The sequence below is a fragment of the Lolium rigidum genome, chromosome 5 (assembly GCF_022539505.1).
Source record: "Lolium rigidum isolate FL_2022 chromosome 5, APGP_CSIRO_Lrig_0.1, whole genome shotgun sequence".
Taxonomy (NCBI): domain Eukaryota; kingdom Viridiplantae; phylum Streptophyta; class Magnoliopsida; order Poales; family Poaceae; genus Lolium; species Lolium rigidum.
In genome coordinates, this window is record NC_061512.1 from 138,632,635 (window position 1) to 138,638,950 (window position 6,316).

Below are 6,316 nucleotides of genomic sequence, written 5' to 3' on the forward strand. Positions count from 1 at the left end.
CATACTCGTGGACAGGGGGTTCGTAGGCTTGGCCACGTATGAAGCCGGTGATGATCTCATTCCCGGCGGCAATCTACGCAAAAAAGTTACCTACTTTCTGTCGCCGCCGGTGTCTACGATACACATAACACATAAAAAAGTAAGGAAAATCACCTCCTCCTCGCCCATGGACACACCGGGCGTGATGCCAAACACCTGGTGGGTGCTCCTGCCCTCGTCGGGGAAGAGGTCGCGGGGAAGGCCGGTGCCGTCTGTCATGTGGCCGCCGGTGTGGCGCAAGTCAGGCGACGAGTTCAGGTCGACGGGGAAGCGAAAGGCGCTGCTGCCCCTCGGCGCCGAATCCGGCGAGAACGGCTCGTTGGGGTCGAAGGTCATGTCGCTTTCCGCGTACTCGGGGGAGTAGCGGGCGCGGCCGTCCATCTGCGACAGCCGCATCTGCGAGAGCGACGGCACCTCCGCTTAGTACCTCGCGTAGTACCCTGGCGACGACGGTGAGCTCGAGAAGTTGCGGCCGGCGGGATGCTAGCTCCACTTGGGCTGCCGCCGCCCAAGCTGAGGCACGCTTCCGCAGCGGACGCCACTTTCGCTGCGTCGAGAGTGGCGACGCGGCGCCTTCGGCGGTCGACCGTCGCAAAGGAGCAGCGGCGTTCTCCTCCTCCCACTCCTCCCGCGACATGTTCGCTGGCTTCTCCTTCGGCGTCACGGTGCGCGGCTTCGGCGGCGCCATCGTCGGTGTCTTCGCTGCCTTCGCTGGAGCCTTTCTCTTCGGTGGCATGGCGGCGGCGAGGGTTTTTTCGGTTGGAGGCTGGATGGGAGATGGAGCGGCAGGCGGGAGAAATGAGTGGCGGAGAGGATGGGGTTTTGGTGGAAAAGATGTATAATTTTCGGTTGATAGGCAGCTCCCATGCCCAAAAAAATTCATCTTGCGAGGCGCCAGCGCGCTCGATTCGCGCCCTTCGCGAAGGGGCCGACACAGGGTTGCCGGCGCTTCCATTGAACTCGAAAAAGCGCCGACGCTATTTGGGATGCGCCGGTGTGAGCCCATTTTCGCTGGCCGCTATGGGGCGCTATTCGTTTGCTGCGCACTTGATTTCATGGACGGCCATCTTCTGGGCTCTATGCTAGGAAATCTGAAGGATATGGTTTTGTCAAGTTCTCTTAAAAAATGAACCAGCTGCTGCATAGAAGAGGGTGTCGAGGTAAAATGTTCCATTGCATTCGTTGACATAGGTCAGGCCAAGTTCTTGCAGGATAATATGCATAGATCAGTACACTTTTCCTCATTAGGCTAACACAGCTTTGGCTCATATAATTGTTTCAACTGCTTCAATGAAGGAACATATAGTGCAGTATTCGATATCATTATTTGTACATAGAATTTATGATGGTAAATGGAGTCTTTTACATGTACCCTGTATTTCATATATTTGCATGTGATAATGGATTAACTTATCAATGCCTACGGGTTGTAGACTAAGGTTTAGTTGGAAGTAGAGGGCAAGTAGATCTCAAAGGTTTCAGCCGAAAAGTACTCGACGATTGTGAAAACTAGGGTTTGAGAGACAATGATTCGATGCTTTCTTTGTCCCTCGACTCCCCCTTATATAGGAGGTGAAGCCGAGGGATTCGTATTGTACAAGTTACAGAGTCCGGGAGGGTTTCCAACTCATCCCGCAAGATTACAAAACATCATCTTCTAATACAACTCTAACTTTCCTTAATATCAACTTGGGCTTCCGATTCTTCTTATTCTTCGAGTCGTGGGCCTTCAGTAAACCCTGGGTACTATCTTCGGCAGGCCCATTGGGGATGCCTATGTCAGTAGCCCCCGAGATTTTGCTTGAATCGTAGAGTCAGGGAAAATCTCCACTATTTATATTTACTCGACAACTTTAAACTTCTCTATATTTCTTCATATGAATTTCTATATTGTACAGGGATAATGGTAGTTGGGGCTAGTTCATCTGACGGATCAGGTACTAGTTAACTGCTCTAGTGGCAATCCGCAAAAACCTACTTCAAGATCACGTCCCCGGACATGATCTCGGGATACTGGTGTAAACTTCGACAGGTGCCGCTTAAGGTCTTACCATTCTGTCGAGTCCCAGTCATATTTATCGGGTACCTAACGCGTCCGTTAGGATTTTTGTTCGTATCTATTGAGATAGAAGTAGCAAACCGACGTCAGAGACGGCGCCACGCCACTCAGAACGGATCTGGGGTCTTACCTTCGCAAAGTTTTGCGGCATTCAGAAATTGTTCGCAACTTTGGCGTTCTGAGAATATATTGTCGAGTGCTTATTCGGCTGTTGGAATGGCACATTTTATTGAGTCAACGGATGACTTATATTGCTCTCCCGATGGGAGTATATGTAGAGTTACTTATAACTCGAAATATACTCTCTTGTTCTTTTATCTTTCTTTTTTATAATTTCATCGGGCACGCGAACAGCGTTCCCGATGGGAGTAGCCCCCGAGGCTACAGCCAAGAACTTGCGCTTGGGTGTAGGCTCCACGCCTTATGCCGCTATATTTTCTTTTCTCTCCCGATATTTTCAAATCTCTCGGGTGCGCGAACAGCGCTCCCGATGGGAGTAGCCCCCGAGGCTATGAACAAATATTTGTATTTGATCATAGGCTCACACCATTTCTATTTTGTCTTTCTCGAATTTTTATTTTCCCAGAGTAGCCCCCGAGCATTTGATCAAAAACTCGTATTTGATCAAAAGCTCTCCAATATCTTTTGTTGTCGCCTTTTTATGAAAATGTTGAGTCGAAATTTTTCTTGCTGAAGTGACATCATTGCTGACGATAACCACGACCACTGTTCCTGGAAATCGCGAGATGTTCTCCCGCTGCCTTGCGGGCCCAAACTACGCATCATATTGACACGTCGTGCAAGTGGGGGACACACGTCCTCCGCTTTTCCTGGCGCACGCACTGTAACGCCTGTAGGGCGAAGTTACTTTTTTACCCCTGTTCCATGTGTACATCATCTTACCGCACTCTTTTTCCATCCAACGGTTCGCCGCTTCGCCGCACCTCTATTTAAGGTCTTCATCTTCTTCCTCCAGCACTTTCGCTCGCGCCGCTCCCCTGCTCTCCTCTGCAAAAATCCCCTCTTGTGCTCCATAACTCCCTGAGCTCAACCACTCTCACATTGTGTTCCTGCGCCATTGTTGATGCCACCGCGCAGATTGACCGAGCACAGCACTCCTGAATCCAAGATGGCTTCCGTAGATCTTGGGAGCGCTGAGTGGGAGAGATCCAAAATCTCGACCCAAGACATCAACCTCCTGAAGAAGCTGGGAATCAGCAAGAAGCCAAAGTAGCTGTGCTTCCCCAGCGAAGAGAGCTACCCAACCCCTCCAATGGAGTATCGGGTTAGTTTCATCGATCATCTCATCCGCGGCCTCTCTGCCCCCATTCACCCTTTTCTTCGGGGGTTGCTTTTCGTTTATGCACTGCAACTTCATCACCTCACACCCAACTCTATCCTCCATATTTCCATTTTCATCACTCTTTGTGAATCCTTCCTCGGCGTCCAGCCTAACTGGGCGTTGTGGAAGCGTATCTTTTTCTACCGTCGTAATGGCTCTTCCAACGTCGCCTATAACATAGGCGGCGTTGTTATCTGCGTTCGCCGTGATGTCGATTACTTCGATGTCAAATTCCCTGACTCAGTTCAAGGGTGGCGCAAAAAATGGCTATACATCCATGAGGAGAATCATGGATGTGCTGAAGACAACATCCCTCCTTTTGATGGTGCCGAGAAAATCTACCGCCGCCGTTCCTGGGATGCAGAAGCTACCGAGGAAGAAAAAACGGTGACGGAAGCATTGATGACCCGCATCCGCGAGCTGCAAAACACCCGCGGCCAAGAACTGTCGGGTATCCAGATCACGGCTTATTTCCTTAGAATCAGAGTGCAGCCTCTGCAGGCTCGCAAAAATCCCCTCTGGAAGTATGCTGGCGACAATGATGTGGATCGCCTGTCGGTGGATTTACCGGTCAAGGACTTAGAAAAACTTGTCCGAAAAATTTCCTCCCTCAGCAAAAAAGATCCTGTCCCGTCTTCTTGTCGAGTAAAACCATACAGTGCCGCCAATGCGCTTCCCAAGGTTACTTTTTGTCGACTCTCTATTTTTGTTTGACATCCTTTGCATAACTCCTTGATTGACATCCCTCTTTGCTTATACAGAACCATCCAGATATTGTCTCTCTTCCTCCCCTTCCTGAAGGTGGGGAAGTCGAAGAACGAGCCATTATCGATGATGACAACCAAGATGCTCCTGGCCCTGATAGTGAACCCGCAGGTTCTCGAAAATCTGCGGGATCTTCTGAAAAGGAAGCTGAATCCGAGGGTACCACCTCGGCACACTCTCCTCCTCCTGTTGTTTCTCCAAAGAACAAAAGGAAGAGGACTGATGTCGAAGATTCCGGCACTTCTAAAGCCGAAGAATCTGCTCCTTCACGTCGGAAGGCAGCTTTCGATCCATACCTAGAAGCCCTCGTCACTTCGTAAGTCACCTTTTGTTTCTTATTGTTTTGCTACTTGAAGATTTTTGTCTATCTTGCTTCTTATATTGTCGCCATTTAATCGTAGTGGTGACGAGGAAGAAATACCAGCTATTGATGCGACTGCTCGAACGAGTATGTCGCATACTCTAGTTGTTTCTGAGGTGCAAATTGAAGGAGAAGAATCTTCGCCTCCTCAACAAAACACCGACGCGCCTACTCCTCCTGCAAGCCCTCTTGTCCCTTCGCCAAAAAGGGCGAGGGTTGAATCAATCACACAGCCTACCCTACAATTGGGTAGCTCCTCGACTCCTCTTCTGGATGATGTAAGTCCTTGAATGCTTTCTGATGCTGTCGATGTTTTCACTGTTTACTTCTTTTTATTTTGAGCTATCGCACTTTTTGTTCCCTACCGACGCTTTCTTTCTCTATCTTTCTTTTAACAACCTTTGATTAAGGAATTCATCCGCTTCGGTGCCCAATTTGTTGGGTACCGCGACTATGCTAGCAAAGCTGAAGGTAATGTCTTGCTGCTTCTCTTTACCCTTGCCTTCTCACTCCTTTCTTGTCGTGATTTTAACTAGATTTAACTTTCTTGGCAGAAAAACTGGCGGCGGCCAACGAGCGTGCCAACACACTTGCTCAAAAGTTAGAGCAAAGTGAGGAGGCTCGTAAGAAGGCCGAATCAGATGCTAGTAAAGCTAGGGCAGAGGCTGACAAGGCCAAGGCCGACGCTGCTGGTGTCGAAGAACTTAAGAAGAGGCTTCACGATGCCGAGACTTCGCTGAGCGAGCATATAGCCGCACAATCTGCTCGCGAGGACGCGATTATTAAACGCCTGAGGTCGCAAAACCGTCGCTTTGTCAGTAAGTATCTGAACCATTTTGTATTCTTTGGACTTGCTTTTCTTTACTCGTTTGTTGATCAATAAATTTTTGTCTTGATAGGTAAAACATCTCAGGAATTTGAACTTGAAGATCCCGACAATGATCCTCTTCTTGACGCACTTTTGTTCCTTGAGTTTCACGGAACAGAAGCACGCGAAGGCATTGATCAAGCCAAGGAAGGACTATCGCGACTCTTCCCCTACTTCTTCCCGAAGAAAGAGGAACCCGCGACTTTTCTTGCTCTTGCCAAGTGCTTTAATCCGCCAGAAGATCTTGGACTGAAGGTGCGCCAAGAAAATATGAAGATCGCTGTTGAAAGCACTGTCGCCCTGGTTGCTGACAACCAGCAAAACATCGACTGGACCAAAGTTGGCGACACACAGGAGATGGAGACCACGAAGTGGCGATCACTGATCAGGGCTGCGAAGCCCAACACAAAGAAGATCCTCGTTTATCTTGGATTCACGCCTACTCCTGCCCCTAACTCGTCAAAGCCGGAGGTCTAGTAGAATGCCTTATCTTTTTCTGTTTTTCATTTTCCTGTTCCTTCTGAAGTTGTCGCCACAGTAGCTTTGGCGGCAACTGTCGTAGTAATTCTTTTGAAGACTCCTTCTGTAATATCTATGTAAATGTCCCGAAGATCAATGGAATTCTATTTTGCGTGATCATTGATACTGAAATTTTCTTTTCCAGTTGATATTTGATAACTACTCCGCAAATCCTCATCCTGCCGACACTTTTCCTGCTTCCTCCTTCTCGAAGAAAACACTTGTCGCTGATGACCTTGTCGAAGGTTCTTCAAGTAAACACTCCCCGCAAGATTTGCAAGAACTTCGCCAACAACTTCAGTCCATGAAAAAACAGACTCTTGTGATGATGGAGCAATCTCGCAAAGCATCCGAAAGGGAAAG